Below are 13,749 nucleotides of genomic sequence, written 5' to 3'. Positions count from 1 at the left end.
CAGTCTGTGTACTCAGGCACATCACACTTCACAATCCAGTCTGTGTACTCAGGTATATCACACTTCACAATCCAGTCTGTGTACTCCGATACATTACACTTCACAATCCAGTCTGTGTACTCAGGTACATCACACTTCACAATCCGGTCTGTGTACTCAGGGACATCACACTTCACAATCCATTCTGTGTACTCAGGTACATCACACTTCACAATCCAGTCCGTGTACTCAGGTACATCACACTTCACAATCCAGTCTGTGTACTCAGGTACATCACACTTCACAATCCAGTCTGTGTACTCAAGTACATCACACTTCACAATCCAGTCTGTGTACTCAGGAACATCACACTTCACAATCCAGTCTGTGTACTCAGGTACATCACACTTCACAATCCAGTCTGTGTACTCAGGTATATAACACTTCACAAACCAGACTGTGTCCTCAGGTACATCACACTTCGCAATCCAGTCTGTGTACACAGGTACATCACACTTCGCAATCCAGTCTGTGTACTCAGGTACATCACACTTCGTAATCCAGTCTGTGTACACAGGTACATCACTCTTCACAATCCGGGCTCTGTACTCAGGTACATCACACTTCACAATCCAGTCTGTGTACTCAGGTACATCACACTTCACAATCCATTCTGTGTACTCAGGTACATCACTCTACACAATCCGGGCTGTTTTCTCAGGTACATCACACTTCACAATCCAGTCTGTGTACTCAGGTACATCACACTTCACAATCCAGTCTGTGTACTCGGGTACATCACGCTTCACAATCCAGTCTGTGTACTCAGGTACATCACACTTCACAATCCACTCTGTGTACTCAGGTACATCACACTTCACAATTCTGTCTGAGTACTCAGTTACATCACACTTCACAATCCAGTCTGTGTACTCAGGTACATCACACTTCACAATCCAGTCTGGAGACTCAGGTACATCACACTTCACAATCCAGTCTGTGTACTCAGGTACATCACACTTCACAATCCATTCTGTGTACTCAGGTACATCACACTTCACAATCCAGTCCGTGTTCTCAGGTAGATCACACTTCACAATCCGGTCTGTGTACTCAGGTACATCACACTTCACAATCCCGTCTGTGTACTCAGGTACAACACACTTCACAATCCAGTCTGTGTACTCAGGTACATGACACTTCACAATCCAGTCTGTGTACTCAGGTACATCACACTTCACAATCCAGTCCGTGTTCTCAGGTACATCACACTTCACAATCCGGTCTGTGTACTCAGGTACATCACACTTCACAATCCAGTCTGTGTACTCAGGTACATCACACTTCACAATCCACTCTGTGTACTCAGGTACATCACACTTCACAATCCAGTCCGTGTTCTCAGGTACATCACACTTCACAATCCAGTCTGTGTACTCAGGTACATCACACTTCACAATCACGTCTGTGTACTCAGGTACATCACACTTCACAATCCAGTCTGTGTACTCAGGTACATCACACTTCACAATCCAGTCTGTGTACTCAGGTACATCACACTTCACAACCCAGTCCGTGTTCTCAGGTACATCACACTTCAGAATCCACTCTGTGTAATCAGGTACATCACACTTCACAATCCAGTCCGTGTACTCAGGTACATCACACTTCACAATCCAGTCTGTGTACTCAGGTATATCACACTTCACAATCCAGTCTGTGTACTCAGGTATATCACACTTCACAGTCCAGTCTGTGTACTCCGATACATCACACTTCACAATCCAGTCCGTGTACTCAGGTACATCACACTTCACAATCCAGTCTGTGTACTCAGGTACATCACACTTCACAATCCAGTCTGTGTACTCAGATACATCACACTTCACAATCCATTCTGTGTACTCAGGAACATCACCCTTCACAATCCAGTCTTTGTACTCAGGTACATCACACTTCACAATCCAGTCTGTGTAATCAGGTATATAACACTTCACAAACCAGACTGTGTACTCAGTTACATCACTCTTCGCAATCCAGTCTGTGTACACAGGTACATCACACTTCGCAATCCAGTCTGTGTACTCAGGTACATCACACTTCGTAATCCAGTCTGTGTACACAGGTACATCACTCTTCACAATCCGGGCTATGTACTCAGGTACATCACACTTCACAATCCAGTCTGTGTACTCAGGTACATCACACTTCACAATCCAGTCTGTGTACTCAGGTACATCACTCTTCACAATCCGGGCTGTGTACTCAGGTACATCACACTTCACAATCCTGTCTGTGTACTCAGGTACATCACACTTCACAATCCATTCTGTGTACTCAGGTACATCACACTTAACAATCCGGTCTGTGTACTCAGGTACATCACACTTCACAATCCATTCTGTGTACTCAGATACATCACACTTCACAATCCAGTCTGTGTACACAGGTACATCACACTTCACAATCCAATCTGTGTACACAGGTACATCACACTTCACAATCCAATCTGTGTACTCAGATACATCACACTTCACAATCCGGTCTGTGTACTCAGGTACATCACACTTCACAATCCATTCTGTGTACTCAGATACATCACACTTCACAATCCATTCTGTGTACTCAGGTACATCACACTTCACAATCCGGTCTGTGTACTCAGGTACATCACACTTCACAATCCATTCTGTGTACTCAGATACATCACACTTCACAATCCATTCTGTGTACTCAGATACATCACACTTCACAATCCAGTCTGTGTACTCAGGTACATCACACTTCACAATCCGGTCTGTGTACTCAGGTACATCACACTTCACAATCCATTCTGTGTACTCAGATACATCACACTTCACAATCCATTCTGTGTCCTCAGATACATCACACTTCACAATTCAGTCTGTGTACTCAGGTACATCACACTTCACAATCCGGTCTGTGTACTCAGGTACATCACACTTCACAATCCATTCTGTGTACTCAGGTAGATCACACTTCACAATCCGGTCTGTGTACTCAGGTACATCACACTTCACAATCCATTCTGTGTACTCAGATACGTCACACTTCACAATCCATTCTGTGTACTCAGATACATCACACTTCTCAATCCAGTCTGTTTACTCAGATACATCACACTTCACAATCCGGTCTGTGTACTCAGGTACATCACACTTCACAATCCATTCTGTGTACTCAGGTACATCACACTTCACAATCCAGTCTGTGTACTCGGGTACATCACCCTTCACAATCCAATCTGTGTACTCCGATACATCACACTTCACAATCCGGTCTGTGTACTCAGGTACATCACACTTCACAATCCATTCTGTGTCCTCAGGTACATCACACTTTACAATCCATTCTGTGTACTCAGGTATATCACACTTCACAATCCAGTCTGTGTACTCAGGTACATCACACTTCACAATCCAGTCTGTGTACTCAGGAACATCACACTTCACAATCCAGTCTGTGTACTCAGGTACATCACACTTCACAATCCAGTCTGTGTACTCAGGAACATCACGCTTCACAGTCCTGTCTGTGTACTCAGGTAGATCACACTTCACAATCCAGTCTGTTTACTCAGGAACATCACACTTCACAATCCAGTCTGTGTACTCAGGTACATCACACTTCACAATCCAGTCTGTGTACTCAGGAACATCACGCTTCACAGTCCTGTCTGTGTACTCAGGTAGATCACACTTCACAATCCAGTCTGTGTACTCAGGTACATCACACTTCACAATCCAGTCTGTGTACTCAGGAACATCACGCTTCACAGTCCTGTCTGTGTACTCAGGTAGATCACACTTCACAATCCAGTCTGTGTACTCAGGTACATCACACTTCACAATCCAGTCTGTGTACTCAGGAACATCACACTTCACAATCCAGTCTGTGTACTCAGGTACATCACACTTCACAATCCAGTCTGTGTACTCAGGAACATCACGCTTCACAGTCCTGTCTGTGTACTCAGTTACATCACACTTCACAATCCAGTCTGTGTACTCGGGTACATCACCCTTCACAATCCAATCTGTGTACTCAGATACATCACACTTCACAATCCGGTCTGTGTCCTCAGGTACATCACACTTCACAATCCAATCTGTGTACTCCGATACATCACACTTCACAATCCGGTCTGTGTACTCAGGTACATCACACTTCACAATCCATTCTGTGTCCTCAGGTACATCACACTTCACAATCCATTCTGTGTACTCAGGTACATCACACTTCACAATCCATTCTGTGTACTCAGTGACATCACACTTCACAATCCAGTCTGTGTACTCAGGTACATCACACTTCACAATCCAGTCTGTGTACTCAGGAACATCACACTTCACAATCCAGTCTGTGTACTCAGGTACATCACACTTCACAATCCAGTCTGTGTACTCAGGAACATCACGCTTCACAGTCCTGTCTGTGTACTCAGGTAGATCACACTTCACAATCCAGTCTGTGTACTCAGGTACATCACACTTCACAATCCGGTCTGTGTACTCAGGTACATCACACTTCACAATCCATTCTGTGTCCTCAGGTACATCACACTTCACAATCCATTCTGTGTACTCAGGTACATCACACTTCACAATCCATTCTGTGTACTCAGTGACATCACACTTCACAATCCAGTCTGTGTACTCAGTGACATCACACTTCACAATCCAGTCTGTGTACTCAGGTACATCACACTTCACAATCCAGTCTGTGTACTCAGGAACATCACACTTCACAATCCAGTCTGTGTACTCAGGTACATCACACTTCACAATCCAGTCTGTGTACTCAGGAACATCACACTTCACAATCCAATCTGTGTACTCAGGTACATCACACTTCACAATCCAGTCTGTGTACTCAGGAACATCACGCTTCACAGTCCTGTCTGTGTACTCAGGTAGATCACACTTCACAATCCAGTCTGTGTACTCAGGTACATCACACTTCACAATCCAGTCTGTGTACTCAGGAACATCACGCTTCACAGTCCTGTCTGTGTACTCAGGTAGATCACACTTCACAATGCAGTCTGTGTACTCAGGTACATCACACTTCACAATCCAGTCTGTGTACTCAGGAACATCACACTTCACAATCCAGTCTGTGTACTCAGGTACATCACACTTCACAATCCAGTCTGTGTACTCAGGAACATCACGCTTCACAGTCCTGTCTGTGTACTCAGTTACATCACACTTCACAATCCAGTCTGTGTACTCGGGTACATCACCCTTCACAATCCAATCTGTGTACTCAGATACATCACACTTCACAATCCGGTCTGTGTCCTCAGGTACATCACACTTCACAATCCATTCTGTGTACTCAGGTACATCACACTTCACAATCCAATCTGTGTACTCCGATACATCACACTTCACAATCCGGTCTGTGTACTCAGGTACATCACACTTCACAATCCATTCTGTGTCCTCAGGTACATCACACTTCACAATCCATTCTGTGTACTCAGGTACATCACACTTCACAATCCATTCTGTGTACTCAGTGACATCACACTTCACAATCCAGTCTGTGTACTCAGGTACATCACACTTCACAATCCAGTCTGTGTACTCAGGAACATCACACTTCACAATCCAGTCTGTGTACTCAGGTACATCACACTTCACAATCCAGTCTGTGTACTCAGGAACATCACGCTTCACAGTCCTGTCTGTGTACTCAGGTAGATCACACTTCACAATCCAGTCTGTGTACTCAGGTACATCACACTTCACAATCCGGTCTGTGTACTCAGGTACATCACACTTCACAATCCATTCTGTGTCCTCAGGTACATCACACTTCACAATCCATTCTGTGTACTCAGGTACATCACACTTCACAATCCATTCTGTGTACTCAGTGACATCACACTTCACAATCCAGTCTGTGTACTCAGGTACATCACACTTCACAATCCAGTCTGTGTACTCAGGAACATCACACTTCACAATCCATTCTGTGTACTCAGGTACATCACACTTCACAATCCATTCTGTGTACTCAGTGACATCACACTTCACAATCCAGTCTGTGTACTCAGGTACATCACACTTCACAATCCAGTCTGTGTACTCAGGAACATCACACTTCACAATCCAGTCTGTGTACTCAGGAACATCACACTTCACAATCCAGTCTGTGTACTCAGATACATCACACTTCACAATCCAGTCTGTGTACTCAGGAACATCACGCTTCACAGTCCTGTCTATGTACTCAGGTAGATCACACTTCACAATCCAGTCTGTGTACTCAGGAACATCACACTTCACAATCCAGTATGAATACAACATGCAGTGTTTAACTCACAAGTCTTATCCTAATTCTACTTTATCTACATCTACATTCCATTCATACTGCCACTGAATCAGAGGACATCAAAGATCCATAAAAGTGATATCAGAATAACCACATGGAGCCAGCAAAGGCTCTTTATTCCTCTCTATCCCTTCAAATCATCCTGTTTCAATGGTTATATTGCCCTCTGAAGCTCCATGATTATATTGCTGTTACAAATTCCTCTGATGATTTGAATAATATAAACACAAGTGAGCACATTAACATTTCCAGAGTATCAGAGACATGGATGAGTGAATTGCAGTACAAGTAGAGGCCACCCCAATGTCTGAGTGCTCCAGTGGAAGCTCAGACTGTGGTATTGTAATCTGAGCTTGCTGCCACACAGGCTCAGACTGCTGCCATCATGGCTGTGGATGCCAGTGCTCAAAGGGGCTTGCAGGCTCACCCAGCAGCCCAGCACCAAGTCCAGCTTGATGGAGGACTGCTTCAACAGATACCTAACTCGGAGAATTGGGGATTGAGAGAATTCAGTGCAATGACTGAAGAGATTCTGTTCTGATCTTTTGCAAAACACGGAGCAGGCTGAGTGATGGAGCGGGAGACAGCGAGACCTGGTGATCAGCTCTAAGTGTTTCTAGATAATAGTCTAGAAAGTAAAACATGGCAGGGAACCTCAGCCCCGTGGAATACACATCCTGTGTCATGTGGGAAATCCTGGACACTTCTCATGACCTGGATGACCACATGTACAGGAAGTGTCACCGGTTACAGCAGCTCGAGCTCTGGGTTTCGGAGTTTGAGCACTGACTGGAGTCACTATGCAGCGTCCACGAGGCTGAGAGCTTTCTGGAGGTGGTCACCCTGCAGTTTAAAAATGTGCTGGCAGAGGGGGAATGGGTGAGGGCCAGAAGAACAAGGAGGACCAGGCATGCAGGACAGTGATCCCATGAGTGCGTCTCAATCTCTAACTGGTATTCAGTTCTGAATACTGGTCAGAGTGATGGTTCCACTGGGGAGTGCAGGCAGAGCCAAGTCCACAGCACCATGGGTTTCTCAGCTGTACAGGGAGGGAGGAAGAAGAGTTGAAGAGCAATAGTGGGAGGGACTTCGATAGTGAGGAGAATAGACAGGTGCTTCTGTGACTGCAGAGGTGTTACCATGATGGTATGTTGCCTCCCTGGTGCCAGGGACAAGGATATCACTGAGCGTCAGCAGGACATTCTGACAGGGGAGAGTGAACAGCCAGAGGTCGTGGTCCATATTGGCACCAATGACAGAGGCAGAAGGAGGGATGAGGTCCTGAGGCAGAATTTAGGCAGCTAGGAGGGAGATTGAAAAGCAGAACCTCAAAAGTATTAATCTTTAGATTACTCCCAGTGCCACGTGTTAGTGAGTACAGAAATAGGAAGATAGAGCTGATGAATACATAGAGCTGGAGAGATTATGCAGGAGGGAGGGCTTTAGATTCCTGAGGCTTTGGGACTGCTTCTGGAGGAGGTGGGACCTGTACAAGACGGACTGTTTGCAAATCAACAGGGCCGGGACCAATATCCTCGCAGTGAGTTTTACTCGTGCTGTTGGGGAGAGTTTAAACTAGCTGAGCACAGGGATGGGAACCTGAGAGTAGATTCAGAAGAGAGAGAAGAAAAGTTGGAAATGGAAGGCAGTAAATTAGTCAGCGTCTTTGGAAGGCAGAGAAAACGAAGGTTAGAAAATAAACAAGGGAGTTTGACAGAGCTAAATAATCCAAGTTGAGGAAATAAGGCTGATGAGCTGAGAGCACAGATTGACACATGGCAGTATGATATTTTAGCGATTACTGAGACATGGCTGAAAGAAGGGCAGGAATGGCAGCTCAACATTCCTAGTTACAGGGTTTTCAGACGAGACAGAGATGGGGATATCTCAGGAGGGGGTGAGTTGCAATATTGATTAAAGAAACAATTATAGCTGTGAGGAGAGAAGATATGGTAGAAGGATAAACAAATGTTGCCATATGGGTTGAACTGAAGAACAAAACAGGGGCAATCACACTACTGGGAGTGTGCTATAGACCCTGAAACTGTTAGAAGGGGAGAGAAGAGCAAATATGTAGATAAATTTCAGAACTGCAAAAACAATTAAACAGTAATAGTGGGGGATTTCAACTGAATTACAGAATTACAACAATTTCACAGAATTACAACAGTCTTTAGTGACCTTAATGTGTTGTCATCACCTCACCGAAAGTGAGTAGCACTTTTATACCCCTTAACCTTGCATCGATTCTCACTACTTAGTGAAATCAAGGTAACATTTTAACCAATCTATTCTACATCCTGTCAAAGAGCAAATAATATCTAGCACAGCACAAGGAAGGGAAAACCCGAGCAATTACAGGCCAGTCTGCCTAACTGCAGTGGTGGGAAGATTATTGGAAACATTCTGATAGACCATATAAATCATCATTTAGAGAGGCACAGATTGATCCAGGACAGTGATCTTGGATTTGTTAAGGGAAGGTCATGTCTGATTAAGTTGATTGAATTTTTTGAGGAGGTTACAAGGAGCGTCAATGAGGGCAGCATGTTTGATGCAGTCTACATGGAGTTTAGCAAGGCTTTTGATAAGGTTCCACATGGCAGACTGTTCAGAAAATTAAAAGCCCATGGGATCCAAGGGAAAGTGGGAAATTGGATCAGTGACAGGAAGCAAAGGATTCTGGTTGGCAGGTGTTTTAGTGACTGGAAGTTTCTTTCCAGTGGGTTCCACAGGTCTCAGTACTGGGTCCCTCACTATTTGTGTATATATCAGTGATTTAAACTTCAATGTAGGGGCATGATTAAAAAGATTGCAGATGATGCAAAGATTGTCCGTGTGGTGGATAGTGAGGAAGAAAGCTGTAGACTGCAGGAAGATATCAATGGACTGGTCAGGTGAGCAGAAAAATGGCAAATGGAACTTAATCCAGAGAAGTGAGAGGGAATGACTTTGGGCAGGACAAACCAGGTAAATGAATATACAATAAATGGAGGATTCTGAGAAGTGTAGAGGAATAGAGGGAACTTGGAGTTTATCTGCACAGCTCCCTGAAAGTAGCAGGACAGGTAGAAAAGGTGGTCAAAAAGGCATATGGAATACTTTCCATTATTAGCTGAGCCTAGACTATAAGAGCAAAGCGGTTATTCTGGAACTGTATAAAACACTAGTTAGAACCAGAGAAAGGTTACGGCACAGAAAGAGGCCATTCAGCCCATCGTGGCTGCGCTGGCTGAACAAACAAGCTGCCCATTCTAATCCCACCTTCCGGCACCTGGTCCATAACCTGGCAGGTTACAGCACTTCAGGTGCAGGTCCAGGTACCTTTTCAATGAGTTGAGGGTTTCTGCCTTCACCACCGATCCAGGCAGTGAATTCCAGATACCCACCACCCTCTGGGTGAAAATGTGTTTCCTCATGTCCTCTCTAATCCTTCCACCAATCACCTTAAATCAGTGGATCGTTAGACCACAGCTAGAGTACTGTGTACAGTTCTGGTCACCACATTACAGGAAGAATGTGATCACACAAGAGAGGGTACAGAGGAGATTTACAAGGATGTTACCAGGAATGGAGAATTTCAGCTATGAGGAAAGATTGGATTGGCTGGGGTTATAATCTTTGAAACAGAGGAGGCTGAGGGGAGGTTTAATTGAGGTGTATAAAATTATGAGGGGCCAAGATAGAGTGAATAGGAAGGACCTATTTCCCTCAGCAGAGAGGTCAATAACCAGGAGGCATAGACTTAAAGTAATTGGTGGAAGGATTAGAGGTGAGTTGAGGAGTAATTTTTTCACCCAGAGGGTGGTGGGGGTCTGGAACTCACTGTCTGAAAGGGTGGTGGAGGCAGAAACATTTCAGTGCTGAAATGGTTAATAGTAAGAGTAATTAAAGAGACCGTGTCCCTTTAAGACACTGTTAACCTGGCAGAAACTCTCACTATAAATCAGTCTATCTGGATCCCTCCTCTATCTTAGCCTCTAAAATACTGGTGGCTGTAAGTGTAAGATTGAGTGATGGTGTCTCTTTATCTTCCTTGTTTTCTGCCTCTTCCTCCCTGACTGGGAAGCTCCCAGTTTTCGGGTACCTGAAATGAATATGGACAAGGATTGGGTTGTGGTGAGGGGAGAGGAGAAAGTAAGAAGTGCATGTTTACACCGTCTGCAGCTTGAGAGTCTGAAGAGATTGTGTGATGAGAGAAGGAGGATAAGGTATACAGACAACCTTATCATCGATCTCTCCAGCCCCACCAGTGTCCATAGCCTCAGCGATGCCCCTTCCCATATTGACCAGCACTGTCTCCTCCGTGAGGGTTAAAATCTGCAGATCTGCTTGTCCGCCTCCAGTTCCTTCTTGTTGCCTCTATTATGAACCACCTTCTCCTATAAGAAAGAGAGAAGTGTGAGAGTGAGTGTCCTGTAATATGTTTGATGTGGCTGTCATGGTTGAATAGCTGTGTGCTAGCTGTGAGTTGTTGGTACAAGGTTGGCAGTAATGCTAAGTGTGTGAGGGTGAGGTAAATCCTATGAATTGAAGGGTTGAATACTGATTTATAGAGACTGTTGGTGGCTGGGTGATGTGGGTTTGGTGAATTGAGCAATGGATGAGGTTAGTGATGCAGTTGGTAGGATCTGCCATTTGAAGATGAACTCAGTCACCTTGACAACTCGTGTCAGATCATTAAACTTCTTCCTGCATCCTTGTTCTTGGAGCAACACTCCTGACATTGAGCTCTGCTATTACTTCTTCACACTGTCTCTTGATCATCTATCTGGAGGAGTTCCTGCCTCTCAGTGGATACTGGGTGTTTCTCCTTCTTTCCACTTCTTCCACCAAGACCTGTAACACATCATCAGAAAAGCTTGGTGCACGCTCTCTCACACGTTCAGCCATTCCTCAAAGTATCACAGTGCCATTCCACCTCCACTTTTCCTCCTGTGGTGAGTTCCTCATTTCTACTGGATTGTCTGGTGGCCCAAAGTGCAGACCAGACCTCAGAAAGAGAAACCTGTTGCTGTCCACAACTCACCAGCCCAATGGAAATGAGATCAGTGACCCAGTGTTGGTGGTGCCGTGGACTTCACCATTCAGGTACTGGGATCATTGTTCACATTCCCAAAAATAGGTGCACCTGAATTCCTAGGCCCAGGTTTATCACTGTAGCTATTCTGACAGAGGGCAGGAAAGCATGTTTCTAGTCTCTGTTTGAAGCCAATGTTTTGAAACATCACACACATTAAGATCTTCCTCAGAGAACTGGTTCATCACAGCAGTCTTTGTGAAGATAATGAATCACTTTTAAAAGGATTTCCTGATGTTCTGAAATAATGGTTATATTTCACTTTAAATTTCTGTACCCAGTGCCACACTCGGACAGATTTCCTCAGCATATTGAGGTCTCGGTAAATTGCTGAGAAAAATCTCATTGTAGGTGTCACTGATCCTGTCTCTGAAACAAAGAGTGTGAACACTTCAGTTTCAACAAGTCACTAATCCTCAATATCCAGTTCTTTCATTTACGATGACAGACATTGCCCCTTTCCTCTATATATTACAAGATATTAATGGAAGAGGAAGGCCATTCGGCCCACCTTAACTCCTCCATTGATGATGACTCTAAAGTCTCCCCAATGCAGCATCCAGCTGGTTCTTCCATGACTTTCATTTCCATTACTTTATCTGGGAATCCATTCCATGATTAGTCACTCTGATGTGAAGAAAGACTCCTTGATATTAGTCCTGAAGCTGCCTTTAACTAGTTTGAATGTGTGGCCTCTCGCTCTTGTCATAATTTAATTGGAAGTAATTGTTGGGATTTACTTTTTCCAGAATAAATACCAAGGACCTATTTCTGTTACCTGATGATTCAATATCCAACATCAGACCAAGAATATTCTTTAGACACAGGTGAATGTGAGTGTGACCCAATTTTTATTCTGTAAAATTGCTGTATGTGTCCGCCCAGTGTTTAGTGACCCAGTGTTTCCTGTCAATGGCACCATGGTCTGGGAAAGGGAGCAGAATCGGACAGTCGGGAATAATGTCGTATTCCCACCCTGAGCAAAATTTAGCCCCCCTGCTGCAACCACGGTTAAGCACCTATTCCCCACCCCCCACATGTGGAGGAGAGCGGGGGAGGGTGGGGACTTGTCCGTCTCCCTCTTATCGATACTCCTCAGGAGCAGCTGGTGGAAATTGGAAGTCGCTCCAAGGTTACGACTGTAATGACCCTAATGTGCTGCACTTTGAACTGGCAGCGAAAATCAACTTTCATCTGTAGCTGAAGATGCTGCTTCTGACTCAATTTGTGAAGTTGTGTTTTGTGTTTATTATCTCGGGAAGTAAACACAGAAGCAGAAACCCAGCAAAGAACAAAGCCCCAGATATGAGCCTCCAAATGAGCACTTAACTGTTACTCTGCTATGTAGAATATAGGAACAGGGGTAGGCCATTCAGCCCCTTCAAGACTGTTCCATCATTCAGTTCAATCATGTCTGATCTGTACTCCAGTTACCTGCCTTTGATCCATATTCCTTGTTATTCTTATCTAATAAATATCAGTCAATCTCTGCCTTTAAAATGTCAATTGACCAACATCTCCAATGTTTTAGAGGAGAGAATTCCAATTTCCACCACCCTTTGTGTGAAGAAGTACTTCCTGATTTCGAATCTTCTAATTTTAGGATTATGTCACCTTGTTGTGGATTCCCGAACTTGATAAAATAACTTCTCTTATCAAACCTATCAAATCCTTTTATTACTTTAAGCACCTTAATTAAATCATCTGTTCAACTTTCTAAACTCAGAGGAATACAAGACAATATTTGGTAACTTCACAAATGCATTTTAACAGGAGTTTGTGAGTTTTATATAAAAACTTGGGGCGGCACAGTGGCGCAGTGGTTAGCACCGCAGCCTCACAGCTCCAGCGACCCAGGTTCAATTCTGGGCACTGCCTGTGTGGAGTTTGCAAGTTCTCCCTGTGTCTGCGTGGGTTTCCTCCGGGTGCTCCGGTTTCCTCCCACATGTCAAAGACTTGCAGGTTGATAGGTTAATTGGCCATTATAAATTGCCCCTAGTATAGGTAGGTGGTAGGGAAATATAGGGACAGGTGGGGATGTGGTAGGAATATGGAATTAGTGTAGGATTAGTATAAATGGGTGCTTGATGGTCGGCACAGACTCGGTGGGCCGAAGGGCCTGTTTCAGTGCTGTAACTCTAAACTAACTTGAATTAAATTAAAGTGTCAGTTTCCAATCACTGTACATGTTACTCACTAGAAAGTCTGTATGTAGGGATGTCAGATTATTACAGAATCAGGTTTCCTGTGATGCCCCCATGATTGAATAGCCTGTTGCCAAACACTGTCAACCTGTTTAACCTTGGAGCAATTGAGGTGATTAATTT

General features: G+C 44.3%; 1 protein-coding gene across 2 annotated transcripts in view; it reads left to right on the top strand.

Annotated features, from left to right (window-relative positions):
* LOC137373133 (ral guanine nucleotide dissociation stimulator-like 1) overlaps nucleotides 1-13,749 on the top strand; it is a 212,168-nt gene that overhangs the window by 90,306 nt on the left and 108,113 nt on the right. The window contains exon 1 of one of the 2 annotated variants that reach the window (XR_010975602.1): nucleotides 12,207-12,255. The exons of the other annotated variant lie outside the window; for it this stretch is intronic. The gene's annotated coding sequence lies outside the window, so the exon portion shown is untranslated. Of the gene's footprint in view, nucleotides 1-12,206; nucleotides 12,256-13,749 lie in introns of those variants that run through there. 2 annotated transcript variants of the gene reach the window in all.

Source organism: Heterodontus francisci, chromosome 8 (assembly GCF_036365525.1).
Source record: "Heterodontus francisci isolate sHetFra1 chromosome 8, sHetFra1.hap1, whole genome shotgun sequence".
NCBI classification, from domain to species: domain Eukaryota; kingdom Metazoa; phylum Chordata; class Chondrichthyes; order Heterodontiformes; family Heterodontidae; genus Heterodontus; species Heterodontus francisci.
The sequence above is the reverse complement of the archived record's forward strand: the minus strand, read 5'-3'. Positions and strand labels throughout refer to the sequence as shown.